General features: G+C 44.7%; 1 protein-coding gene across 4 annotated transcripts in view; it reads right to left on the bottom strand.

Moving 5' to 3' along the window:
- PTHLH (parathyroid hormone like hormone) overlaps positions 1–13,824 on the bottom strand; it is a 111,104-nt gene that overhangs the window by 17,767 nt on the left and 79,513 nt on the right. The window contains exon 1 of one of the 4 annotated variants that reach the window (XM_068277642.1): positions 10,068–10,136. The exons of the other annotated variants lie outside the window; for them this stretch is intronic. The gene's annotated coding sequence lies outside the window, so the exon portion shown is untranslated. Of the gene's footprint in view, positions 1–10,067; positions 10,137–13,824 lie in introns of those variants that run through there. 4 annotated transcript variants of the gene reach the window in all.

Genomic DNA, 13,824 nt, shown 5'->3' with positions numbered 1-13,824 from the left:
TGCAGCCTCCTGCCTCTTCATCACTTCCCCACTCTATATATTTCAGTACATGCAGCCTCCTGCCTCTTCATCACTTCCCCACTCTATATATTTCAGTACATGCAGCCTCCTGCCTCTTCATCACTTCCCCACTCTATATTTCAGTACATGCAGCCTCCTGCCTCTTCATCACTTCCCCACTCTATATTTCAGTACATGCAGCCTCCTGCCTCTTCATCACTTCCCCACTCTATATTTCAGTACATGCAGCCTTCTGCCTCTTCATCACTTCCCCACTCTATATTTCAGTACATGCAGCCTCCTACCTCTTCATCACTTCCCCACTCTATATTTCAGTACATGCAGCCTCCTGCCTCTTCATCACTTCCCCACTCTATATTTCAGTACATGCAGCCTCCTGCCTCTTCATCACTTCCCCACTCTATATTTCAGTACATGCAGCCTCCTGCCTCTTCATCACTTCCCCACTCTATATTTCAGTACATGCAGCCTCCTGCCTCTTCATCACTTCCCCACTCTATATTTCAGTTCATGCAGTCTCCTGCCTCTTCACAAATCTTGCGGGAATTGCCCTTGTGAATTGATACCACCCCCGGTCGTTGTCCACCTAATGCTTTATGTTTCTGACCCCCCTGCTCCCGTGCAGTTATACTTTCCCTGTCGTTTGCTCTGCTGCCTTCCTCGTACTCCCATATTTGCATCCCCCCTTGGTTGCTGGTGTTAATGCAACCCATGCCAGTAGTCATGTGGGGCCAGAATGCGTAAGTACAGCAGACGCATCGCCATCAGCGGACACTAGAGGGCAGCATGACAGGTAAAGTATAACTGCACGGGGAGACATTAAACATTAGGGGCAGGAAAAGCAGTTGGGGCGGCTTTCCAATTGCTTTTATCATTTATGATAACTGCATGCTGTTACCGCTGTGCACCTGATCGAGCATGTCGGCCCGAGATTTTCCAGCTTATCTGATCGATACAAGCGACCAATTTCATAAAAAAAATGGTTGCATCGTCAATCGGGCATGCCCTTGGCAGCACCCAATTTCATCCGATTTGATTATAATTCTCGATTAGAATGGTCAATCGGCCATTAAGTCAAGTAATCTGTGGCTACCTTTATGTTGTGAATATCTGTTACATTTTGCCTGGAGTCCTTCTTTAATCTGTGCAGTGTGCAGTGTTGTACTGAAAGCATTGTTTTTTGTTAGTTTGTTTGTGTTCTGCCCGATGTTAAAACACATCCGTTTAGAGAAAAGAGTACTCCTATGAGAAAATCTGACGACTCAGGACACTGAGTAATAACGAGTATTGGATGCGCTGTGTAACAGGAAACCTGGTGTTCTCCTTTATAAACAGAGTAATCCTTATCAGGCATCTAGATGATCGGAGAGATGTCTCTGCCAAGAAGCAGCTCATTCATAAGATGGAGTTCTGGAAATAGAGCTGGAAAGTGAAATCACAGATAGATTGGCTGAACGCCGAAGTCCAGACAGAAAATAGTATGAAATGTACACTCGTTGTTGTCAGCATTGTTAAGGGAACCTGAAGTGAACAAAAAGCTTCTAAACTGAGTGAGTCTCCGGGTACTGGAGTGCGTATGCACAGCAGTGGCCACATCCATTCTTTCCTTCTCCTTAGCATAGCTGAGTAAGCCCAGCCAATAAGCAAGGAAAATCTAACTGTCAGACCAGTAGCTCTGCAGCTTAAAGCGGAATTGAACTCTTGCACAGGAGAGATAAAAAAAGCACATAGAAATCCACCCTGTGTGTGCTTCTAGAGAACAGCCTGTCTAATTCTCCCTTCTCAACAACTAATGAGCCAGTGTAATTTGTCCTGTTAACTGTCTGCCAATTTGTGAGCTAATACGCAAACACTGGAGGTTAACCCTTTCTGTGCTCCCACCAAACCAGGAAGTAACTACACTGTAAGCACCTTTGTAGGAGCTCTATTACATGTAACAAGGAATTTTGTTTCTGTGAAGGTTATTATGCTGTTGCTTATCTTTTAGAGCAGAGAGTAAGTTCTGAGTTCAGGACTGCTGTAACCTGGATTCATGGCCAGCCTATGTACATTTAAGCCCACAGTGTGATGTCAAACCCCACCCATTTATCCATTGTGTTGAAGGGAAGTGGGCGGAACTTGATGTCAGAATAGGGCTATTCACACTTGTCCTTGTATTTTCTACATGAGAATTCCCGCATGCAAGAATCTTCATTTGCAAATTTTCGGGTTATTTTCTGTTAGAATTTTCATGCACATTTTTGCGATTTTTGAATGCGTTTGAGTGTGAATTTGTGTTTTTCTGTGATTATAAATTAAGTTAACTTACATACAAATGTAGCGAGCTATACGCTGCAATAATATCCACTTTGTTGAACCATCCAGTACAAACAGAGAAGAAACGCCTGATGCATTTCAGACAATGTGTCCTTATTCATAGCCTAAAAACCAATATCCTCAAACAGGTATTTATTATGGGCAGGTAACCCGCCCACTAAACAGATGTTATCAAGTCCTCAAGGTGGGGTTCAGAACATTAAAGATGAAGTACATATGATAACATTAAAGGTAAAGTATATACAATAACAAACAACATGTAAAAGGGCAGTCAAAACAATAAAAGAATATTAGTGCTGTACTGCAAACTAATAAAGGATCAATGATGCGAAAAATTGTAAAGTTTAAAATACATATAAATGTACATTTCTCCCAGAAAAAAATGCACAGTAAGTTTCCTTTTTCCTATGTTGCTGGCACTTACAGTAGATTATACAAAGCTGGCAGATGTGAAAGATTTTGGACTAGTCCATTTCCTTATGGGGGATTCTCAGTATTGCATTTATTCTTTCAAAAAAAAAAAAAAAAAAAAAAAAAAACTCACAGGAAAGTACCTATACATAGTTGTTAGCCAGCTTCCCTACTCGACTGCACTCTATTCTGGCAGTTGGACATGGCAACTGCAGTTCATATAAATACAATAATCCCTGAGAATGAGGAGATGAACTTGTCCAAAAAGCTGACACATCTTCTGTCAGCTTTTCACTACCTACTGTAAGTGACAGCAACATAGGAAAAAAGTCATATATTTGTTCATTTTGGGAAATCTAAAAACTATATATACCCCTACTGATTACCTAATTTCCTCCCTTCTGCATGTCATTTGGGCTATTGCTGGCACCCACATTATGGTGATGTTTGTAGCCAGTGCCTAATCTGGCGCAGTACGAGTGCAGAGTGTACACCAAAGGGACCTGTCTCGCCAATTAATACCTGCTTGGGTATATTTGTTTTTAGGGCCTGTTCATACTTGCTGCGTTTGTAGAACGCGTATAAATTCAAAGAAACGCAAGTTGAAAAACGCATGCGTTTTTCTTGCGTTTCAATGCGTTTTGCACAAACACGTGACCCAGGGGAAAAAAAAGAATTATGGGAACCGCAGAGGAAAACGGACGCTAAAAACGCAATAGTACGCGTTTTTGATACGCGTCCATAGACTTTCATTGCGTCCGTTTCTATGCGTATCGCACAGAACTGCGTGCAGCAATGCGGATGAGAAACGTATGCGTCTCATACGCATACATGTGAACTAGCCCATTCAAAAGCATTAGGAGCCGTTTCTATGCGTTTTTGGTACCAGTACGCGTTCCCTGAAAACGGCTAGGAACGCATATAGTCTGAACAGGCCCTTAGGCTATGACTTTGGCACATTGGCCTATATGCAATTATTTTTTGTCCTTAGTGTTCTCCTGGTTGGTATTTTCACATCCTGTCAATAACATGTCTTTAAACCACCAGCAAGGGCGAACATACTCAACATAATTTGATAGTACTTTTTCATCTACTTTTCAGTACTTTTTCAATAGCAAAGTGCCTAAAAGTTATTTTAACCACTTCAGCCTTCAGTCGTTTTCACTTTATGCATCCGAGCAATTTTCACCTCCCATTCATTAGCCTATAACTTTATCACTACTTATCACAATGAACTGATCTATATCTTGTTTTTTCCGCCACCAATTAGGCTTTCTTTGGGGGGTACATTTTGCTAAGAGCCACTTTAAGTGTAAATGCATTTTAACAGGAAGAATAAGAAAAAAAATGGGAAAAAATTCATTATTTCTTAGTTTTCAGCCATTATAGTTTTAAAATAATACATGCCTCCATAATTAAAACTCACATATTGTATTTGCCCATATGTCCCGGTTATTACACCAATATTTTATTTGGAAATAAAGGTGCATTTTTTCCGTTTTGCATCTATTACTATTTACAGGTTTAAAATAAAAAAAATTTTAGAAATATTTCATCTTTACATTGATATTTAAAAAGTTTAGACCCTTAGGTAAATTATTACATGTTTTTTTTATTGTAATGTTTTTTTGTTTTTTTTTTGTATTAAACATTTTATTTGGGTATTTTTGGGAGGGTGGGATGTAAGCCATAGTTTTATAATGTAAATGTGTCTTGAGTTTTATTTTTTTCACTTGTAGCTGTAGTTTTATTTTTTGGCCACAAGATGGCGGCCATGAGTTTGTTTACATGACGTCACTCTAAGCGTAACATACGCTTAGAGCGACGTATGGGGGACGTTACAGCCAGAAAAAGCACAGCTTCCGAGAGAAGCTGTCGCTTTTTCAGCGGGGGAGAGCAATCAGTGATCGGGCACCATAGCCCGAGTCACTGATTGCCAGGCTAACGAACCGCGGCCGGGAGCGCGCGGACGCGCACATGGCCTCCTGGGCGTAGCTACTACGTACAGGAGGCCAAAGTAGTTAAAATGAGGTTGAAAAAATTAACTTTTTTTCCTGCATTTTCTCCTAAGTGATATTTTTAAATGTATTAATAAAATGCCTTTTACACCCCCAGCAAGCAAGATAATACTTAAAGAGAATCTGTATTGTTAAAATCGCACAAAAGTAAACATACCAGTGCGTTAGGGGACATCTCCTATTACCCTCTGACACAATTTCGCCGCTCCTCGCCGCTCCTCGCCGCATTAAAAGTGGTTAAAAACAGTTTTAAAAAGTTTGTTTATAAACAAACAAAATGGCCACCAAAACAGGAAGTAGGTTGATGTACAGTATGTCCACACATAGAAAATACATTCATACACAAGCAGGCTGTATACACCCTTCCTTTTGAATCTCAAGAGATCATTTGTGTGTTTCTATCCCCCTGCATCTCTCATGCACTGAAGTTTCAGGCTGCTCTTTTCTTCCTGAAAACAGCTTTGCCTTTGTCTGTAATTCCTCAGTATGTGAAAGCCCAGCCAGCTCAGAGGACGATTTATCCAGCTTGTAAAAGATAAGAGAGCAGAGAGAAGCTGCACTAATCTAAATAATACACAGGCAGTGTGCATACAGGGGCCTGGAAGGGGGAGTTCATAGCAGAACCACAACACTGAAGAACTTGGCAGCCTTCCAGACACAGGCTGACAAGTCTGACAGGGGAAAGATGCATTGATTTATTACAGAGACTGTGATAGCAGAAAGTGCTGCAGTAAGCCACAACACATTACAATAGCTTTTGGAACTTGTAGGATGATAAAAAACAGGATGAAAGTTTTGTTACGGAGTCTCTTTAAAGAGAACCCGAGGCGGGGTTCTCACAACAAAATCCCCATACAGAGGCTGTCTCTGCCTATAGAGCCCAGCCTCTGTTGCTAATCAGATCCCCCCCTAAATCCCCCCTGCGCTCAGCCAGACCCCATAAATCCCAGCCGCGCTGCCGACACTCAGTGTGTCAGCAGCTGTGTTTAGCTTCCTAACGTCAGTCTCCGCTCTCCCCGGTCCCCTGTATCGTTCCGGTCCCCGCCCACGTCCCTTCCCTCCACGCTGATTGGAGGGAAGGGACAAGGGCGGGGACCGGAGCTCTGCAGGAGGCGGGGGGAGCGGCGAGACTGACGTTAGGAAGGTAAGCACAGCCACACAGCGCGGCTGTGATTTATGGGGGTCTGGCTGAGTGCAGGAGGGGTTTAGGGGGGATCTGATTAGCAACAGAGGCTGGGCTCCAATCATAATTACTTCACGTAAACCTGTGAATGTAAACGCCGGATGCGCCCGGCTTAAACAGATCAAGCCGCCGGCTTGCTTCGTGTCTCGCTCTTCTCCCCCTCTTCCCCTCTCTCCTATAGAACACTGGGGAGGGGACATGCGTGTCCCCCCAGAGTCGTTCGTTGCAATGCCGCGACGAACGACTCTGGGGGGGACACGCATGTCCCCTCCCCAAGGCTCATACGAGAGAGGGCAAGAGGGGGAGGAGAGCGAGACACTCACGAAGCAAGCCGGCGGCTTGATCTGTTTAAGCCGGGCGCATCCGGCGTTTACATTCACAGGTTTACGTGAAGTAATTATGATTGGAATTAACATCAACAGCGCCACCTGCCGGATGCGCCCGGCTAACGGATAAGTACCCTTTAAACTTCTTCTAACTTTCCTGCATTCCCATTGACTTGCATTGAAACAGGAATCCCACATGTAAAAAAAACCTTGCTAACCAAATGTTAAACAGAGCAAAACCACACTTGCATATTCGCATACAAACACACAAATAATGCAATGCCATTGAGATCCATTAGATGAGCAGCAATCACGATTTCTGAAAGTTACAATTGGGGCAGGATTTTTGACATGCTGTATGTGTTGTATGTATCACTCCCTTGTTTCATATATTACCAGTCTGGGTCACATATCACTCAGCTGTCCTATATAAATGTACCTGCGGGTTTACCCAGCCATTTAGTTTTATCACGGTGGCTGCAGGCTGGTCTATACTCAGCACCCCAGGCTCCCTTTACTGCTGCTCTCAGTACAATCTCTCCTTTATATCCTAGTAATATTACAGAGTCGCTCCGTACCGCTCCATATCATCTGCCAATGCTCCATACAGGGCCTCTTCACTCTCCCATATAAACCTTCCTCCAATGTACATTGACATAAGCTGTTTGTATTTGCACCATAAAGCTCTCCCTCTGCTTCATATAACTTGTGTATAATGCGCTCGCTCCTGTCCTCCCATATAAGATGGCTGCTATACGCCACGTTGGTCATTGCTTCCATAACGGCTTATTCCAAGTTTTACTGAGCCAATTCCAAATCACACAAAACTGCCCCTTTTACCAACTTGAATTATGTCATTTGAATGAGTTATTGAGGCTACCCTGAACTAAAGGACCTTTGAGATCCCAGGAAATCCAATAAACCAGGCATGGACTTTTTTTCTTAAAAGAAGTGTCTCCTACTGGTTGGTAAATTTTTGCACCAAGCCACCTGTGTCATATCAGAATATTGCACTGTTTAAAAATCAGTAAATTAGCAACTGTATAATTGTGTAGGCTGGATGTGACTTCGATAGAACAAACTCTAATTTGCTAGGATTTCAATGATCTCCGCTACGAACTGATATGTCCCAGGTAAGGATTGAACATTTTTATGCCATCTGTTAGCAGTCCGTCCTTTAAAGTGACACTGAAGCGAAAAAAATTATGATAAAATTATTTGTATGTGGAGTACAGCTAAGAAATGAAACATTAGTAGCAGAGACATAAGTCTAATATTGTTTCCAGTGCAGGAAGAGTTAAGAAACTCCAGTTGCTATCTATGCAAAAGAGCCACTGAGCTCCAGGACTTTCAAAGTCACAGAGAGCTCTGTCTTCTGAAGCTTGTTATCTCAACTGTCAGTCACTGTATTTTATTTTTCTCTGCAGAAGACAGTTTAATAGTTCATTGGCCTGCTCTGTAAAATCATTTAGAATGCTGAGTAGTGTGTAAACTGCAAATATTAGAGAATGATGCAATGTTATAAAAAACACTATATAATTGAAAATAAAAACATTTTCTTTGCTACTAATGTTCAAGTAATTATTCGTATTACACAACCAATTCATTGTATCAGTGTTTCTCAAACCTGTCCTCGTGACTCCCCAGCGTTGCATTTTTGCAGGCAACCTCACCTATGCACAGGTGGGGTAATTAGTGTCTCAGCTACATGAAATCCACCTTGCTGAGACACTAATTACACCACCTGTGCATAGATGAGGTTTCCTGCAAAACACGAGGACAGGTTTAAGAAACACTGCGTTATATCATATTTTTTTTTTCCGCTTCAGTGTCTATAAAAATCCAGGTTGCAATGAAATACTAGCATAGTCACCCATCAGTCAAGGATGCATAGGTACATACGGTTACAGCCGGGGGAGGGTACCGGTTGTTGCATGGAAAGCAGAGAAGTGAGTCTGCGTTCCCTGCCCATGAACATGGGTGCAATACTCTGAAGGCAGCACTTTAATAATGACAGCACTATAATGAGGGCAGCATTATAACGAGGGCAGTATAACGGGCAGCACTAAAACAGGTGACACTGTAATGGGGACTGCACTACAGTGGAAGCACTATAATGGGGTAAATTAGAAAACTCACATGGACTTGCTACATAACCCAAAGTCCCACTCTCTCTTTGCCAACATAGCCAAATCAGGTATGGAACACATCCCCCCAGCTCGGATCACTGAATAATGGCGCACAACGCCTATGCATGAAAATGGCGCCGCATTAAAAAGATACACTTATCTCTATTTATCGTTAGTACTGCATAATAATGGCGCACGGGGAAAAAAAAAAGAAAAACGGCACACACTAACGTTATTTAACAATAGTGGCACACACTAACGTTATTTATCAATAGTGCCGTCCATTTGCCAAACAGCAGACGTTATTACCCACAGTAACGTTATTTATCAATAGCGCCCTACATAAGCCAAACTGCAGACGTTATTTAACTGCAAAACGGTGAATGAATTTAATGTAACACTGTCAAGGTTAGGGTTAGGCACCACTGGGAGGGGTCTTAGGGTTAGGCACCACCAGGGGGGTGTTAGGGTTAGGCACCACCAGGGGGGTGTTAGGGTTAGGCACCACCAGGGGGGTGTTAGGGTTAGGCACCACCAGGGGGGTGGTTAGGATTAGGCACCACCAGGGGGGTGGTTAGAGTTAGGCACCACCAGGGGACTCTTAGGGTTAGGCACCACCAGGGGACTCTTAGGGTTAGGCACCAACCGAGGGGGTCTTAGGGTTAGGCACCACCAGGGGGGTCTTAGGGTTAGGCACCACCAGGGGGGTTTAGGGGTTAGGGATAGGTACAGAGAGGGTTCTGTGTGTTAACGTTAAATAGCAATAAGCGGCAAACGGATTAGTGGCAACACTGTGCGCCATTATTCTCAGGCGCCATTTTCAGATGGATCCCCCCAGCTATCCAACCAATTCCCGCAGGTCTCCGATGGGCTTTGTGTACATCTACTGGCTATAGGCTTATCTTTGTATATGCCATGAATTTTCTATGTACACCTTGAATATAGTGGTCCTTCCTTTAGAATGCTGTGGCTACATATAGTTCTGTTCACCCAGCACTGCTTATAGTGCATAGACAACCATTTACCAGACTAAAGGCTTTGTCAATTCTTTGTATGCATAATACATGGGGCTATAAATGTCTCTAAATAGTGCTGTCACCATGACGATATGTTTTGTTATTTTCTACCTACATAAAATATAAACATTATCAGTTGGTGTGCCTTGATTGCTGTTTTGTTGTGCTTGCTGAGGGCTGTTTATACAAGACTCATTAATAGACGCACCCTTGTTCACACTTTTGTTTTTGTTTTTTTAGGTTGTTTGTTAATTAGTGCAAGCCCTTAATTAATGTATGCAGTGTTTTTTTGTTGCCACAGCAACAGCCGACAACAAACTCAGTGGAGAAAAAGTCAAAATGGCAAAATGGCTGCCAGCGATGTTCCTGGTTGGATCACGGCTGGAACTGAGCGGAAACGTTGCCAGGAATGATACTGTCCCTATTCTTATCTGTCATGTCACCGGAAATATGCTCTATAATTAGTCTATTGTACAGAAGTGGTGACAGGACCCTCCAGGAATAATTCTCACAGTGGCGGAGGGCTGGGCAGAGAATTCGTCACCATCCCATCTAACAGGAAGCTGCAGTCACTGACCCAGCCTAAACCACACACTGTAAAACAAAACTGATCAAAGGTAATAAAATAAATGTGAAGCCTGTCGTACATTGTTTTGCGGTCTGTTGCTCCTGATTGGATTGGAGTCACCCTGTCCATCACTACTTTGCCACTGCTGCTGCTAAGTGCTTTTATGTGTTGTATAGAGAGTTAGAACAGCAGTTAAAAGTGCCAGTAAGCTGCAGAATAAATGAAAGCAGGCCCGGATTTACATCACCTATAGGCACCGATGTCCTGGCACCTTAGATTTCGCCCTCCATGAACCTACAAACACCTGCTGAACTGCACCACAAATGTGCTGGCTGGCCCCGCTGTCACTTCCCCCTTAGTCCCCTTGCCCGTTATAGGTAGCTACAGCTGCCCCTTAGTATTAGGTAGAAAGAACGATCCTCAGCAGGGGTCTTGCTAGGTTCCTAAACGATCCGGGGCACTTTTGGGCACTCCAGGAAAAAATGGGTGGGGCACACAATAGAATGTGGGTGTGGTCATGGGTGGAGCCAAATCTACATGAACTTAAAGGGGCACTATGGCAAAACATTTTAAAATGTAAAATATGTGCAAACATAAGAACTATGTTTCTGTCACTTACAGTAGGTAGTAAAAATCTGACAGAAGTGACAGGTTTTGGACTAGTCCATCTCTTCATGGTGGGATTCTCAGGGATTTATTTTTAAAAGCACTTAGTGAATGGCAGTTGCTCTGTCCAACTGCCAAAAAACCGTATAGCGAGCAAGGAAGCTGGCCAGTATCATTTTTAAAGCCTTTTTAGGGAATATCTTCATAAAGAATAAAAGCCTTGCTGAGAATCCCCTATGAAGAGATGAACTAGTCCAAAACCTGTTGCTTCTGTCAGATTTCTGCTACCTACTGTAAGTGACCGCAACATAGGGGAAAAGTAATTTATGGCTCCTTTTACTCTGGAAAAAACGTACTTCTTATTTGTCTATGTTTTCACATATTTTAAATTTTACAATTTTTCGCCATAGTGCCCCTTTAACATAAATCTAAGCAGCTCTGCCCAGTAAAATGTTGGATGCAGCCCCCTTCCATTAATACAAAAAATAGGCAGTGCCATTTAAACATAACTAGGCAGAGTTGCCTGACTTCTGTGCTGGCTGGTCTGGCTTTCTGCTGGGCGGGCTGGCCTAATGCCAGGTTGTCTGGCAGTCCCCCTACAGCATTCCCTAATCTTCTAGTGCACCCCCGTCCATGCTTCCATGGGCCTCCCATCAAGGCACCACAACTCCCAGCATGCCCCCAGAGACTAATCACAGCTCCCTGCTTACCCCCATAAAGGCATCACAGCAACCAGCATGGCACCACAGCACCCAATATGCCCCCATATAGGTTCCACAGCACCCAGCATACTGATCATTCATGCAGCACAGCTCCCAGCATGCCCGCCATTGAGGCACCACAGCTCCCAGCATGCCTCCATGGAGGCTCCACAGCTCTGACCCTGCCTGGGGGAACATCTAGGGCACCTCAAAATGGATCCGTGGCACGTGCCACTGATCTTTGGGGCTAGCAACGCCCCTGATCCTCAGTATTAATTGGCTACCATAGTGGTGCCCACAAGTATTAGGTGCCCCCAACAGGAGATCTGGTTATTGGAATGCCGAGTCCTGAGTGAGTAATAGTGTTGGGCGAACATCTAGATGTTCGGGTTCGGGCCGAACATGGCCGCGATGTTCGGGTGTTCGACCCGAACTCCGAACATAATGGAAGTCAATGGGGACCCGAACTTTTGTGCTTTGTAAAGCCTCCTTACATGCTACATACCCCAAATTTACAGGGTATGTGCACCTTGGGAGTGGTTACAAGAGGGAAAAAAAATTAGCAAAAAGAGCTTATAGTTTTTGAGAAAATCGATTTTAAAGTTTCAAAGGGAAAACTGTCTTTTAAATGCGGGAAATGTCTGTTTTCTTTGCACAGGTAACATGCTTTTTGTCGGCATGCAGTCATAAATGTAATACATATAAGAGGTTCCAGGAAAAGGGACCGGTAACGCTAACCCAGCAGCAGCACACGTGATGGAACAGGAGGAGGGTGGCGCAGGAGGAGAAGGCCACGCTTTGAGACACAACAACCCAGGCCTTGCATGAGGACAAGAAGCGTGCGGATAGCATGCTTTGTACCGCCATGCAGTCATAAATGTAATAAAGATAAGTGGTTCAATAAACAGGGACCACGCGGCAACGCTAACCCAGCAGCAGCAGACGTGATGGAACAGGAGGAGGCGCAGGAGGAGAAGGCCATGCTTTGTGAGACACAACAACCCAGGCCTTGCATGAGGACAAGAAGCGTGCGGATAGCATGCTTTGTACCGCCATGCAGTCATAAATGTAATAAAGATAAGTGGTTCAATAAACAGGGACCACGCGGCAACGCTAACCCAGCAGCAGCAGACGTGATGGAAAAGGAGGAGGCGCAGGAGGAGAAGGCCACGCTTTGTGAGACACAACAACCCAGGCCTTGCATGAGGACAAGAAGCGTGCGGATAGCATGCTTTGTACCGCCATGCAGTCATAAATGTAATAAAGATAAGAGGTTCCATAAACAGGGACCGGCAACGCTAACCCAGCAGCAGCAGCAGCAGCACACGTGATGGAACAGGAGGAGGCGCAGGAGGAGAAGGCCACGCTTTGTGAGACACAACAACCCAGGCCTTGCATGAGGACAAAAAGCGTGCGGATAGCATGCTTTGTACCGCCATGCAGTCATAAATGTAATAAAGATAAGAGGTTCCATAAACAGGGACCGGCAACGCTAACCCAGCAGCAGCAGCAGCAGCACACGTGATGGAACAGGAGGAGGCGCAGGAGGAGAAGGCCACGCTTTGTGAGACACAACAACCCAGGCCTTGCATGAGGACAAAAAGCGTGCGGATAGCATGCTTTTTACCGCCATGCATGCAGTCATAAATGTAATAAAGATAAGAGGTTCAATAAACAGGGACCGGGCGGCAACGCTAACCCAGCAGCAGCAGCACACGTGATGGAACAGGAGCAGGCGCAGGAGGAGAAGAAGGCCATGCTTTTTGAGACACAACAACCCAGGCCTTGCATGAGGACAAAAAGCGTGCGGATATAGCAGCAATGCTTTTTGCCGCCATGCAGTCATAAATGTAATACAGATGAGAGGTTCAATAAACAGGGACCGGAAACGCTAAACCATCCCAGATGTTCATTGGTCATGTTACTTGGTTGGGGTCCTGGAGTGTTTTGTAGTCGTTTCCAATCTAGGATTGATTCATTTTAATTTGAGTCAGACGGTCTGCATTTTCTGTGGAGAGGCGGATACGCCGATCTGTGACGATGCCTCCGGCAGCACTGAAACAGCGTTCTGACATAACGCTGGCTGCCGGGCAAGCCAGCACCTCTATTGCGTACATTGCCAGTTCGTGCCAGGTGTCTAGCTTCATGCCCGGTTTCAGGTCCAGCGGTGCCAGCCACAAATCCGTCTGTTCCTTTATTCCCCTCCAAATTTCCTCCCCTGTGTGCTGCTTATCCCCAAGGCAGATCAGCTTCAGCAACGCTTGCTAACGCATGCCAACAGCTGTGCTGCACTGCTTCCACGATCCTACTGCTGCTGGTGCTGGGTTAGCGTTTCCGGATGAGGTACAGCTTTAAGATGCGTTGGAGGAGAAGGAGTCAGAGAGGTAGGTGCTGCTGTTGTTATCCAGTGGGAGGGACGGCGGTGCAGCTGTTTGCGGCGTGGGCAACACCCGCGCCGTAGCAGGTGAGGAATCGCTGCCAGGCTCCACAAGGTTCACCCAGTGCGCGGTAAGGGAGATGTATCGACCC

Source organism: Hyperolius riggenbachi, chromosome 3 (assembly GCF_040937935.1).
Source record: "Hyperolius riggenbachi isolate aHypRig1 chromosome 3, aHypRig1.pri, whole genome shotgun sequence".
Taxonomy (NCBI): domain Eukaryota; kingdom Metazoa; phylum Chordata; class Amphibia; order Anura; family Hyperoliidae; genus Hyperolius; species Hyperolius riggenbachi.
The sequence above is the reverse complement of the archived record's forward strand: the minus strand, read 5'-3'. Positions and strand labels throughout refer to the sequence as shown.